This window comes from Podarcis liolepis (genome assembly GCF_965112155.1).
Source record: "Podarcis liolepis genome assembly, chromosome: 2".
Taxonomy (NCBI): Eukaryota; Metazoa; Chordata; class Lepidosauria; order Squamata; family Lacertidae; genus Podarcis; species Podarcis liolepis.
In genome coordinates, this window is record NC_139555.1 from 108,694,581 (window position 1) to 108,709,249 (window position 14,669).

The following is a 14,669-nucleotide window of genomic DNA, read 5'->3' on the forward strand; positions in this document are numbered from 1 at the left end:
GGTACCTGTGCTTGGATAAACACATGGTAACTCTCTGGATGTAACATTATTGTTTTGAGTGTCTGTTTTGGAAGAAGTTCTGTCAGTAAAGCTTTTGAGCCATATTTTTAGACCGGACAATTTTTATTTCAAGAGGAGTCCGATTTTATTCATCATTACAGAGGTCAGTATAACAGCATGTTGTTATATGTCGGTTATTTCCAATGAAAATTTCCTGTCCACAACTGTATTCCCAGTACTTGTAGCTGCATGATCTGGAGTATTTAATCAAGTCACCATTTTCTTTTGGAGAGAGAAAGAGAAGTATTTGTGTTAATAACAGGTATGAAGAGAATGTTACTGAATTTGCCCATAGCAAAAGAGAATACATTTAAAAGGATAAAGTTTACTCCACATCTTTGATGGATCTTTGGTCTGATCCAATGTGGCTCCTATTGAGCGCTTACAACCATTGAAAAGTCAGGAGGCCGTGACCCTCCTCTACACCCTGTCATTCTAGCCCAGCATATGCAAAGGAAGACTGTAAATGGGACAGACTCATTACCTGAAAATTCTTGATAAAACGTACAAATGTCTCCAATACACGTGTCCGTACTCACATCGCATGGTGTTTCGTAATGATATGAAAAGCATTGTCTGCATGTCAGAGCATCCACTGTAAAAGACAGACATGTTTGTTTGTTTGTTTGTTTGTTTGTTTGTTTGTTTGTTTGTTTCTCCCTGCAAGCACTGCCCTTACTTTAAAACTCATTAAATCAGGGGCTAGATGTTGTAGCAGCCCTGGCTACAAGCTCCCTAGGCGTATGGTGCCTCTGGAGCTGACCAGGGGGTGCTGGTTGCCAGGAGCTGAGGCAGCCTCAGAGTAAGCAAGCAAGTGGGTGAGGGAGCCCAGCCAGCCAGTCCACTAGTCCTTTCTGTTGGGAATGGACAGACAAGTGAGGAGGCAACACTCTTTGCGATAGGGGTGGCCCAGTGGTGGGGGGTGGCTGCCCGGAGGACTCACAATGAGAGGGGAGTGGAGAGGAGGCTGCAGGAACACTCCACAAGGGAGCGTCTTCAAAAAGGGGTGAAGGGCTGTGGGCTCTGCAGCCAAGGGGTGGCATAACTAGGCTCCTGAGGCTTGGAGCCCATTTCCTCACAGGGGAGCCACAGAAAGAATGTAGTTCGTCAAGGGAGCCGTGGACCCCAAAAGCTTGGAAACCTCTGCTTTGGGGAAAGACTATCTCAAGGAAGCACTGAGGAGATCAGAAGGATGGTGACAGGTTGTGCTCCTCTCCCTGACGATGGACAAGAGATTTATATTGAAAAAGAGGGCATACTGCTCTCAGCAGAACTGGACTCTCATGTAGCCCCAGCAGCTGCCTAAACATTCTGAGTGCAGGGACTATGCTTGCCTTTCAGAAATTGTCCCTGCTGAATCTCCACCGACGCACACAGCTAACATGTCACACAGCTCAAAAAGGAGTTGGGGGATTTCTTACCTCCAGGCTTGAGGCAAAGCAAAATACAGAACGCAAGCAGGCAGACCCGAGCCACACGTAGGCCCCGATTATCAAGAAAGAAGCTCTGCCCCATTGATACCCCTTTTGTATGAGGAGGCAAGTTCTGAAGTCTGGCAGATGAGAGACCACCGGGTTGCAGGGCAGATCAGGCCTCCTTGGAGTAAGTAGCAGCAGCAGCTCAGCCTCTGGTAAGGTGTGATGAACCAAGCTCAACACAGCAATTATATAAGGTCAGAAGAAACCTCATTGGCTTCTCAGGACACCTGGAAGTGATGGGCTTGAAAGATACAAGACGCCTCTGGAAATATGCTGGGGTGGTTCCGAAGAGCAGTAGAGGGGTGGGTAGTGGTTCCTTTGATCTGATTGGGATATAATGCATTGATTGCTCACAAAAATCCAAATGGGCTGTACTGAATGTCCCAGACCTCAGAGGCCACCTGATGCTATCATGCAAGGAAGGAGTTCTTGTTCCTTTCAGTGGGTTTTTTGTCCACCTCCATATTTCTTGGTTGATGGAGTCACACAGGATCAAAGCTGGAGTTGATGGCCCTTAATGGGCAGAGATGAAAAGTTGGCTGGTTAGTCAGCTGGTTAGTCAGTTATTTCATCTTGCTTGTTAACTGCAAGGACTTGGAGAAACATCCTAATATGCTAGAGTTGTGATAACTGATCTGATTCCTTTAACAGTCCCTCTGTTTTTAAACCACACTCAAATACACAGGTCACAGAGTTAATGCTGTTTGTTTGTTTTATTCCTGAAGTTTTGTGACTCTGCAGAGTTGCCTTTAGAATGGTTCAATCCACTGGCATGGTAATGTCTTAATACCTGGGAAGAAGAAAGGGATGTGTTTGTGTTCCTGGACCCATGACTGTGATAGAAGGAGTGAGTATTAGAGGGAAGAGATTCAGAGTCCCCATCAGAGATAACTGATGTCTGTGCTGAACGGCAGGCTGACTTCTCATTCTTTTATGAGAGGTCAGCCTGCCGTTTATTTGTTTTTTCGTGAAGTTTTGTGGCTCTGCAGCATTGGGTATAAAATGGTTCAATCCACTGGCACATTATGCAGCCACCTCTCATTCCTCATTGTCAGCTGTGGCTGTAGAACTTCGCTGTGGTGCTCTGCTGAGGAACTCTCTCCCACTAGAAATATGACACACACACACAAACACACCGTTCTGCTGTAACCAACATTTCATCACCACATGAATAATTGTCTAAAGCCTGCAGCCCTGGTGCCTTAGCTTCCCTGCCAGGGGTGGAGGAGGAGGAGGGGAGGGCTTGCGCCGTCCAAATCCTGAAGCACCAGGGCCTGGCGAGCAAGCGAGGGGCTGAGCAGGCATTGACTTTTGATGCACCAGGGCCTCCCGCCAGTCTGTTTTTTCTACTCAGGATAAGCTGTTTTGAGTTTGGCAGGGCTTAACTGTCGGATTCTCAAGCCGCTGTCAGAGGTAACTGGCCACTCTCCAGGCATTCGGCTTGAGATCCTAGTTGACCTCCCCGTCTGCATCTCCCGGCAGGATACAGGCAAGGTCACCAATCGGCGATCCCACTCAGCGTGAGAGGGACACACCATTTCTCCCTCCTCCCTGCTTCCCTCAGGGAGGGGAAAGAGACAGACAGAAATCTATTTACATGTCTTTATTTCTGTCATTGCAGCAGTATAGAGAAACACGTCTGCACTCTCCAGTCTCCAACAGTAGAGAGAATAAACTCCACCCCTGTACTTCCAGTACAGGTCATGTGACACTCTGAGCTAACATCCGATGCTCAGCACAGTGAATAGACTGCCCCTTTGTTCCCACGGTACAGTCCCAAACATCAACATCCTGTTTTGCTTTGCAGACACCTGCAGCTTGCTCTCGCATTGATGCTTTTTCCTGACATTAACTCCCAGGTCAGTAAGCAGATAAAGACCCCTAAGAAGGGGCTGCTGGATTTACATGTTCGCTGGGCTTTCCCTTGAAAACCAACAGAGAAATTTATTCCGTGGAGGTTGCGATCAAACAGCAGCTGAAGAAATGGCAATTAATAATAATAATAATAATAATAATAATAATAATAATAATAATAATAATAAACCATTATTTATACCCTGCCCATCTGGCTAGTTTTATTTTATTATTTATACTTATTTCTATGTGCACACGCAATTATTATTATCATCTCATATTAAAAATTGGGAGAGGGTGGCTTTAGTACAGCCCTCCAGTGTATACTAGTGGCCAAAATTGTGGAACCTTCTGGAAAAAATGTATTTCCGAGTGTTGATGGCTCATAACACCACTTTGTTTTGGAGTAATACCAGTGCTTATTTTCTATAGGATTGCAGGGGGACGTTTACCCCTAAACGTTTTGTGAATTTAATGGGAGAAGAAATTCATTGTATTTTTTTTCTCCGATTTGAACTGTATTTATTTTTCCCCAGTGGAGATTTTCTTGAGTCAAAATGAACATTTTTTAGAAAGAAAGAAAAAAGCACTGAGTTATACTATAAAATTATATATCAATGGAAAGATAATTTAATGAAGAATATAATACATTAACTTTTATGAAGGATTATTTATTACAACAGTAATCATAAAGAAGAAATGTGAAACACACAGAAAAAATCAGATATACAGGTTAAATAGCTGTGTTTGCACTTTGTGATAAATAAATGTGTTTGGGGTTGCCGTTTGGGCACTCTGTCTCTAAAAGGTTCACCATCACTGCCCTAGGATGTTCCATGAATTCCTTTCTCTAACATTGTAGCTTTCACATGTATACGATCAGGTACCTCAGTTGCAAATCTCCATTATGTTTGAGTTGGTCTTTTGTTCCCTCTCTCAGGCCAACAAGGAGAAAGGTGTGAAAATGATTCTCTCCAGGAACACAGCCTCAGGCTGTAATGGAGGCCAGGGGAGAGGATGAGCTTTGTTCTCACTTCTGTATGAATTAATGTCATATGTCTAAGATGCTGTACCTGTGCTTGGATAAACACATGGTAACTCTCTGGATGTAACATTATTGTTCTGAGTGTCTGTTTTGGAACAAGTTCTGTTAGTAAAGCTTTTGAACCATAATTGTAGACTGGACAATTTTTATTTCCAGAAGAGTCAGATTTTATTCATCCTATTGCTTCCATATGTGTAATATTAATAATCACAGTACGCCACAACCCACTCCAGTCCCTCAGACAGTTATGTACTTAGGGGACATTATTTTCCTAATAATAAAACAATGAAAGCATACATAAATGAGGACACACACACGAGTGCACAGAGGAGGAGCAAAGCAGTTGAACTGATGAGCGTTTGATTCACAACAATGCTTAGCCAGATGTTCTGATGCCAAGCAAGGGGGAGAAATCTCCTGTCCTCGTGGAGGCTCCCTATGCATTTTGGACTCTGGGAAATCAGTGGTCAAAAATGTGTGGGAACCAGTGCTGAAAACAGATGCTGGAACTCACCAAGAAGTTGTTATAGCAAGTCGTCGGGTGACTCGGGGCAGCCCTGAATAGATGCTGGTGCCCCTGGTTCTGGTGCAAGTCACTTAAATGCATCCTCACCTCCTGTGTTCTCTTAGATTCAGGCGGATGGCTAGGGCGGCTTGGAAGGGCCCTTGCACAAAGGCACATGCATGCAACAGTAGAGGCCTGGCTGGAAAGCTTCAAGCCTGTCGCCACTACATGGGAAATGGATTAAAGAAAATGAAATACAGTGGTACCTCGGGTTAAGTACTTAATTCGTTCCGAAGGTCCGTACTTAACCTTAAGCTATTCTTAACCTGAAGCACCACTTTAGCTAATGGGGCCTCCTGCTGCCGCCGCACCGCTGGAGCATGATTTCTGTTCTCATCCTGAAGCAAAGTTCTTAACCTGAAGCACTATTTCTGAGTTAGCGGAGTCTGTAACCTGAAGCGTCTGTAACCTGAAGCGTATGTAACCCAAGGTACCACTGTACAGAACTATGGCAAGAGAAACTGATGGACTATGCAGAACTGGCAAAATTGACTCATAAACTACAGGACAAGGATAACTGTGACTTTAAAGATAAATGGGAACCTTTTACAAAGTACTTAAAGAAACAACAAAGTGAACTGGACTCCTTGGCAGGTTTTGAATAAACACTCACAAATTTTTTTATTGACAATAACCTGTTAGATAAATTAAGGACTTATACAATTATGTAACATGCAGAGAATAGAATCTGTAGAGAAACCAGAGACTGGAGCTGAGGGAAGTCAGGGGGGAGGGAGGCGGGTTATTTTATGGGGGTGGGGGGGATCAAGGATGATATGTACTAAGACAATATGTTTTGTTTCAATTCTTAATAAAAAAAAATTATAAAAAAGAAGAAAAGGAAATACAAATTGGCCCCACCCCATAGTTTGACCAATTACAGCTACGAGCGGTTAAGAGCTAGGTAAAATCATAGATGTAAACAAACAAAAAAACAGTGTAGACTCTCACACACTGGCCAGCTTCTGTTTTGAATTGAAATGTTTGCTTTGGGCTTTGTTTTGGGTACATGAAGGGAAGACGTGGGACCAAAATGGCGCCCACCTGAGAGGTGCTGGAACTGCACTCTGGCATGCTGAAGAAAAGCATTGGTGGGAACCCTCCACAAATACAGAAGACTGCCCACATCACACAGTCAGGCTCCAATTTGTGAAGGGAGATGAGGATGATTGGGGTGGAGACTGTGGGTTTGACTCCCCCCAGTAGGTCTGCATCAGAAGGTCTATTATTTGAATTGTAGTGCCATGAAGTCCCTGGATAGATCGAAACAATCTAAGAACAGAATAGGAAAATCATTCATTACAGAAGTCAGTATCGCAGCACGTTATTTTCTCTCTATTTTCCGCTGTCAATTCCTTTCCACAGTCCTCTAGCGATACTCCAACGCCACATTCTTTGTAGTATTTCATCAAGTCACCATTTTCTTTTGGAGAGAGAAAGAGAAGTATTTGTGTTAATAGCAAGTATGGAGAGAATGTTACCGAATTTGTCCATAGCGAAAGAGAGTCCATTTAAAAGGACAAAGTTTACTCCACATCATTGGGGGGGGGGGGTGGAATTGGTATTAAACTCTTCCAAAGGGTATACCTGGAACAGAATTTCGAACTGATTTTGCTAAAACTGCTAAAATGTCAATGTTAAATTAAAGTTAAAACACGTGCAAGGTACATGTCCAAATAAAGCAAACCCTTAAATATCATAATCTCCACCACTGTTTTTCCTTTTTTTTTATTAAATTTGTACACGGCCCTAAAGCTGCAGGTATCAAGGCAGTTCACATGATAAAATCACAATATAAAAACACAAAATTCGTAATTAAAATAAAAACAAGAACAACCCAATAACCCCACCCCAAAAAAACCACATTTCAGTCAAACAAAGGACTGGTTAAAGAGGAACGTTATTGCCTGTCACTTATAGATGTGCAGTGGTACCTTGGTTCCTAAAAAACCTTGGTACTCAAATGCCTTGGTTCCCAAACACCAAAATTCCTGAAGTAAGTGTTCCGGTTTTCAAACGTTTTTCAGAAGCTGAACATCCAATGCAACTGTCAGCTATTGTTTCCAGGGCACCTGCACCAATCGGAAGCTGCGCCTTGCTTTTTGAACATTTTGGAAGTCAAACGGACTTCTGGAATGGATTAAGTTTGGCGCTCCTGTTTTTGCTATTTATTTTGCGTTTTTGTTTTTGAGGCTTTTTCAGTTAATTTGTTTTTGTGACTGTGTGGAACACAGTTCAGCTACTGAGTGACTGATTGATTGATTGATTGATTGTGTGCCTGCGGAAATGGATAAAAGCCCCCCATCCAAAGCATGACTATCATCAGTGCAGGTAAGAAAAGAAATTAATCTTAATTTTTATCATCTACAATACTGTCTTATTTATTTTATAGTCATGGTTGATTGTTGATTATTGATCATTGATTATTGCTTTCATTTTTTGGATCAATGATCTTGTTAGTAAAATTCATGTTAAATTGCTGTTTTAGGGTTTGTTTTTAAAAGTCTGGAACGGATTAATCTGTTTTGCATTACTTCCTATGGGAAAGCACGCCTTGGTTTTAGAATGCTTTGTTTTTGGAACGGACTTCCGGAACAGATTAAATTTGAGAACCAAGGTACCACTGTATAATAAAGGCACCAGGAGAACCTTATTATCTATGAAGGATTCCAAATACAGTGGTACCTCTGGTTACGTACTGAATTTGTTCTGGAGGTCCGTTCTTAACCTGAAACTGTTCTTAACCTGAAGCACCACTTTAGCTAATGGGGCCTCCCGCTGCTGCTGCTGCTGCACCGCTGCAGCTTGATTTCTGTTCTCATCCTGAAGCAAAGTTCTTAACCTGAGGTACTATTTCTGGGTTAGCAGAGTCTGTAACCTGAAGCGTATGTAACCTGAAGCGTATGTAACCCAAGGTACCTTTTCCTGAGAGTATAAGATACCAATTAGTTCCCTGTATGGAAGTGAGAGCTGGACCATAAAGAAGGTTGATCGCTGAAGAATTGATGCTTTTGAATTATGGTGTTGGAGGAGACTCTTGAGAGTCACATGGACTGCAAGAAGATCTAACCTATCCGTTCTGAAGGAAATCAGCCCTGAGTGCTCACTGGAAGGACAGATCCTAAAGCTGAGGCTCTAATACTTTTGCCACCTCATGAGAAGAGAAGACTCCCTGGAAAAGACCCTGGAAAGATTGAGGGCACAAGGAGAAGGGGACGGCAGAGGACAAGATGGCTGGACAGTGTTCTTGAAGCTACCAGCATGAGTTTGACCAAACTGTGGGAGGCAGTGGAAGACAGGAACCTGGCGTGCTCTGGTCCATGGGGTCACGAAGAGTCAGACACGACTAAATGACTCAACAACAACAAACAAGCCTTACTTTTCCTGATACTCCCCATTATTTCATCTTCTTAAGTAAGGTCCCTATGTGTAATGCCCTTTTATATAACAACAAAGCTGACATTCAAGGACCTTATGAGGCAAATCTTTTAGTAATTCTGCCTCACAGTTGTGTTCAGGGATGGCCCGGGACGTTTTGCTGTTTGAGGCAATCTCACCCTGTGCCACCTCTCCTACCTTCTCTTCTGCCACCACCTCTCTGATGCGCCAATGGTGTCAGTAGGGTGTGGGGTGGACAGGGCATGTCACTGGGAGCACAGATACGAGGGCAAAGGAAGAGGCGTGGCCGCAGAAGAGGAGGGGGGCAAGTGGCACAGTCCTCAGACCCACCTGAGACAACTGCTTCTTTGGAGTGATACAGCCATGAGTCCCCACGCACTCCTCACCATGATTTCACAACTGAGTCCACCTGTTTGAAACATCCGGTCATCCTAGTCCAGCATACATAATGGAGGACTATAAATGGGACAGACACATTACCTGAAAATATTTTTCCCAATACACAGACGTCCCCGTTACACTTCCCATCGCTCAGTTCGCATGGTTCGTCAGGATGATTGGAATAGCATTTTCTGCATCTGACAGCATCCACTGTAAAAGACAGACATGTTTGTTTGTTTGTTTGTTTGTTTGTTTGTTTGTTCCTGCAAGCACTGCCCTTACTTTAAAACTCATTCAATCAGGGGCTTTGTTAAGGGATGGGCAAAGGGCTGCAAATCTTGGGTCTTGCACACAGGGCCTGCTAACCCTAACACTTCTCCCCCTTTTAACGGTTCTCTTTCCTAAGGGGCAGCTTCTGCACTGCAAAGCATAGTGCTGGTGAAACCCCAGGCATTCCCCTCTTAATTGGATGAATTAAGATACATTGGATACAAGCCTTCACACATACACGCATGAAAAAAAATATTATATCCTGAACAGGCAGCCTGACTCACCTCAGCTGAACTTACACCAAGTCAAGTTCTCTCTCAATTTCCCCAGTTTTGTCCCCAGAGTCTCAGGATGCTTCATTTTCTTCTCCCTGAACCTTTTGACTGGAGATGCCCGGTGGGGGGATTAACCTGGGGTTTTCTGCATGGAAGACATGGGCTCTAACACTTCTCTTAGGGACCCCATGGTAGGAGGCATCTTTACTCACCCACCCCAAAGTGACATCCATACTTCTGTTGAAAGAGCCTGACACCAGAAGCTCCCTCCAATGTGGAGTCACTCTAGTTTTCAACTAGTGTGTCATGGGACCGTGGGGTGCCTTGAATGATGGTCAGGGGTCCTGTGGGCAACACTAGCCTCCATCCCTCTTTCCTTCCCTGTTTCATCCCTCTGCTTCCCAAAGGCTTGTGCAACTCTTTGTTGCAGCAGCCCTGGCTACAAGCTCCCCAGGCGTATGGTGCCTCTGGAGCTGACCAGGGGGTGCTGGTTGCCAGGAGCTGAGGCAGCCTCAGAGTAAGCAAGCAAGTGGGTGAGGGAGCCCAGCCAGCCAGTCCACTAGTCCTTTCTGTTGGGAATGGACAGACAAGTGAGGAGGCAACACTCTTTGCGATAGGGGTGGCCCAGTGATGGGGGGTGGCTGCCCGGAGGACTCACAAGGAGAGGGGAGTGGAGAGGAGGCTGCAGGAACACTCCACAAGGGAGCGTCTTCAAAAAGGGGTGAAGGGCTGTGGGCTCTGCAGCCAAGGGGTGGCATAACTAGGCTCCTGAGGCTTGGAGCCCATTTCCCCACAGGTAAGCCACAGAAAGAATGTAGTTGGTCAAGAGAGCCGGAGACCCAAAAAGCTTGGAAACCTCTGCTTTGGGGAAAGACTATCTCAAGAAGGCACTGAGAAGATCAAAAGGGTGGTGGTGGGTTGTGCTCCTCTCCCTGACGATGAACAACAGATTTAAATTGAAAAAGAAGGCATACTGCTCTCAGCAGAACTGGATTCTCATGTAGCCTCAGCAGCTGCCCAAACATTCTGACTGCAGGGACCACGCTTGCCTTTCAGTAATTATCCCTGCTGAATCTCCACCGACACACACAGCTAACATGTGACAGAGCTCAAAAGGAGTTGGGGGGTTTCTTACCTCCAGGCTTGAGGCAAAGGAAGATACAGAACGCAAGCAGGCAGACCTGAGCCACACGTGGGCCCCGATTATCAAGAAAGAAGCTCTGCCCCATTGATACCCCTTTTGTATGAGGAGGCAAGTTCTGAAATCTGGCAGATGTGAGACCACCGGGTTGCAGGGCAGATCAGGCCTCCTTGGAGTAAGTCGCAGCAGCAGCTCAGCCTCTGGTAAGGTGTGACGCACCAAGCTCAACACAGCAATTATGTAAGGTCAGAAGAAACCTCCTTGGCTTCTCAGGACACCTGGAAGTGATACAAGCCGCCTCTGGAAGTATGCTCCCCTGGTCTGTTTGGAACACAATGTACTAATGGTTTAGAACAATCCGCATGGGCTGATGATTCGGCTGTACCGAATGTCCCAGGCCTCAGAGGCCACCTGATGCTATCATACAAGGAAGGAGTTCTTGTTCCTTTCGGTGGGTTTTTTGTCCGCCTCCATATTTCTTGGTTGATCGAGTCACACAGGATCAAAGCTGGAGTTGATGCCCATTAGTGGGCAGAGATGGAAAGTTGGTTGGTTAGTCAGCTGAGTGAGGCTATTTCATCTTGCATGTTGACTGAAAGGACTAGGAGAAGCATCCTAATATTCTAGAGTTGTGATAACTGATCTAATTCCTTTAACAGTCCCTCTGTTTTTAAACTACATTCAAATACACAGGTCACAGAGTTAATGCCATTTGTTTGTTTCTCCATGAAGCTTTTTTAAAAAAATATATTAGATTTTCCACAATTATAACAAAAAACACAAAGCAGAATAACACACAAAAACAGGAAAAAAAGAAAAATGCATCAATGAACGAAAGAAGAAAAAAGGAATAATAAACAGATAAACAATAACAACAAACTTAATTCTTTACAAATCCAACCTTTTAAACATCTTAGTTGACTTCCTCTAGTCCTTCCCTTCTGAGTTTCCTTGTAGTTAAAAGTAACAGCTTTCCAATATCATTATTAAACTAAAACAATTTCCGATTATAGTCCATCTTATTCACTTTTCTTAATATTCTAAATCCCATTTATTTAATTATAAATTAGTTTAATCCTAGGCCTATTTGTTTCTTTCAAGTATTTTCTAGTTTTTTATATTACAATATTTATTCAAATAGTCCTTACATTTCCTCCAATCCTCTTGAAACTCCTCTTCTTTCTGGTCAGCTAGCTCCGAAAAGTCCATCATCTTCATCTGCCAATCTTCCACTGTTGGTAGTTCTTGTATTTTCCAATTTTTAGCAAGTAATATTTCGGCAGCCGTTGTGGCATACAAAAATAATTTAACCTCTTTCTTGGGCAATTCCAAACCTGTTATTCCAAGAAGAAAGACCTCTGGTTTCTTAATAAATGTATATTTCAACATTTTTTTCAGTTCATTATAAATCTTCTCCCAGAAGTCTTTCACCTTGGGACAAGTCCACCACATATGGAAAAAAGTACCTTAGTTATAGTACAATAGTTATCACTATTGTGATAAATCTTTGCTAGTTTTACAGGGGTCAAGTACCATCCTAACATCATCTTCATAATATTTTCCTTTAACATTACACATGCAGTGAACTTAACCCCTTTCTTCCATAGCCAATCCTCCATCATTATATTATGTCCCATATCTCTTGCCCAATCAATCATAACCAATTTAACTTGTTCATCCTTTGTGTGCCACTTGTAGTGATTGGGAGTTACTTATGCGTAATCCTGCTCCGTTTGAGCATTAGTTTGCCTGGTTAAACCTTCCGGACTGCACTGTTAGTATCTTCAGCTCACAGGCAGAGGTACCTGGCCTCCCCCGAGGCAATTGAGCAAGATACTGTGTTTACTGTCCGTCTGCGACCTCCGGCAGGCTAGGTAAACAAACCCGGCGATTCTTCTCATTAGATGTGAGATAGAACACACCCTCTGCTTCTCTGCTTCTCTCTCCCTCCCTGCATTCTCCCAGGGAGGAGAAATGAGACAGACAGGAGTCCTTTCTACATGTTTTATTCCTGTCACTCAACAGTACATAGAAATGTGACTGCACCTTTCAGTCTCAATCAGAAGAGTCACAACTCCTCCCCTGTACTTCCAGCACAGGTCAGATGACACACTGAGCTAACATCCGGTGCTCAGTACAGAGAATAGACTCCACCTTTTCTCCAACAGTACAGTGAGAAACCACAACATCCTGTTTTGCATTCCAGCCATCTGGAGCTGGCTTTTGCCTTGCTGCTTTTTCCTGACATCCTCCCCCAAAAGCATCAATAGGCAAAACATGATCCAGAGAAGAGAACAAACAGTTGTTATACATATAACAGTCCCCTGTTGTTTCAGTTCCACCCTTGGAACTTCCCACCACTGTTTTCACCAGTGTACCTCTTTGGTTGTCTGGCTTCCAAGGAATGAGTGCTTCTGCATTACCTTGGTTAGCTACTCTCTGTTGTGTCTTTGTCTCTGACTTAGACACTGCTTTAACCTGCTTTGAGTTGTTAACAATAGCAACACATGCAACAGCTAAGTTAGCAAACTCTTTTGAGTACCTCTTTGGTGGTACACCCTTTGTAACTCTCTCAGACCTGCGTATGAGGTTCTGATCCTCTGTGCTCACTGGTTCAACCTTTGGACTCTGTTGAGAACCGGTAGCTATCAGTGGTTCTTCCTTCATCTGTGAAGGTCTATCCATTGTGTGAGATTTTCTCTCAATGACTGTTACAACTGAACTCTCTGAGCTATCACTGTCATCATCATCAGTACCACTGTAACCTGTGACATCAGAAAAATCATCATCATCATCATCATCATCATCTGAATTGTCACCTGTGGGAAATGTTTGTTCTACAACCCGCTCTTGCTCTGGAGCACTCTCTAGAAACTTTGTGAGAATCACCTGACCAGATTCAGACAAAATTACTCTGTAGAGACCTTTTTCATAACCCACAAAAATGCCTCTGGCATTCTTTACTCCACCTGGAGCTTCTGTTCTCACATGAGACCCGAAAACCTTAAAATAGGCAACAGAGGGTCTTCTATTGAACAGCTTCTCAAAAGGAGAACATCCCAACTCTGTTGAGACTTTTCTCAACCAAACATGAAGATAGGACACTAGAGATTCGGCCCAATATTCATGTAGCAAATGTGAACTCAGCAATTGCGCATGCATCCCCTTTTGCAATTCTTTGTTCACCCTAACACAGACCCCCCTGTTCCACGCTTCTGGCGAGACAGCAATTTTGTGGTCTATCCCTTTTCCATCCAGGAACTTCTGAAACTTCTGTAACAGAAAAACTTGCTTCTCATCTGTGAATAGACAATCAATGTTAGCATCATGCATATTTTTAACCTTGTCACAAAACTCCTGAAACTTTTCTAAAGTTTCTTGCGGTTTCTCCATCAAATAAACCCAAGAATAATTAGTGAAACAATCCACACACAAAAGGTAATATTTTGCACTGCCTCTAGATGGTTCTAGAGGACCAATCACATCAGCATACACCCGCTGAAATGCTCTGTCGACCTTCTTGGTCACCTTCCTGGTGCTCTTGGTCACACCTACAAGAGAGATTTCGTTAGAATCAGAAGAATTACATTTCATGTAATCACTTTGATCAAAAGTCAACAAATACAGTCCATCTTTCTCTTTGGCAGTAAGAAACAGTTCTCCATCTTTGTAGATCTTGCAGCTTTTAGCATCATAGGTCAGTTTCAGTCCTTTCTTTGCAATCTGCGACACACTCAGCAGATTAAATTTCAGTTCTGGAACCAGGTAAACATCACTTATAGTCAAGTTCAGACTCTCAAGATACACAGTTCCAATTCCAGTCGCTTTCAACTCTTGACCGTTGGCCTGTTTCACAGCGAAGCTTTGCTTCTTCAACGTCGAAAATAATCCTCTGTGTGGGCACATATGAACCGTTGCGCCCGTGTCAATTATGAACAAGTTCCCAACATCTGGCATGGTTCCTTTCGCCATCATAGCCTTTGCAGATTTCACCTGGCACTTGGTACAGCTTTTGCCTGATGCCTCAGGCTTCGTAGAGCTGCTCTTTGCTCCTCTTGACTGTCGCGGCTTCCTACAGTTTCGCTGTAGATGCCCAGTCTGTCCACAATTGTAGCATCGGACAGCACTCAATGCTACTCCATGCTCTCCAGTAGCATCACCAGTGGGGGAATTAGAACTCTGTTCTTCCCTCCCCCTGTCC

At 43.8% G+C, this 14,669-nt stretch overlaps 2 long non-coding RNA genes across 2 annotated transcripts; both read right to left on the minus strand.

Annotated features, from left to right (window-relative positions):
* Positions 1-104: 104 nt before the first annotated feature.
* Positions 105-1,911, minus strand: LOC310702076. Its single transcript, XR_014523201.1, has 3 exons — positions 1,482-1,911; positions 545-655; positions 105-282 (listed from the first exon to the last, which is right to left on the minus strand). It is a non-coding gene; the product is annotated as an uncharacterized lncRNA (long non-coding RNA).
* A 4,415-nt stretch (positions 1,912-6,326) lies between these two features.
* LOC310702110 lies at positions 6,327-10,791 on the minus strand. Its single transcript, XR_014523250.1, has 3 exons — positions 10,463-10,791; positions 8,882-8,992; positions 6,327-6,425 (listed from the first exon to the last, which is right to left on the minus strand). It is a non-coding gene; the product is annotated as an uncharacterized lncRNA (long non-coding RNA).
* Positions 10,792-14,669: the final 3,878 nt, after the last annotated feature.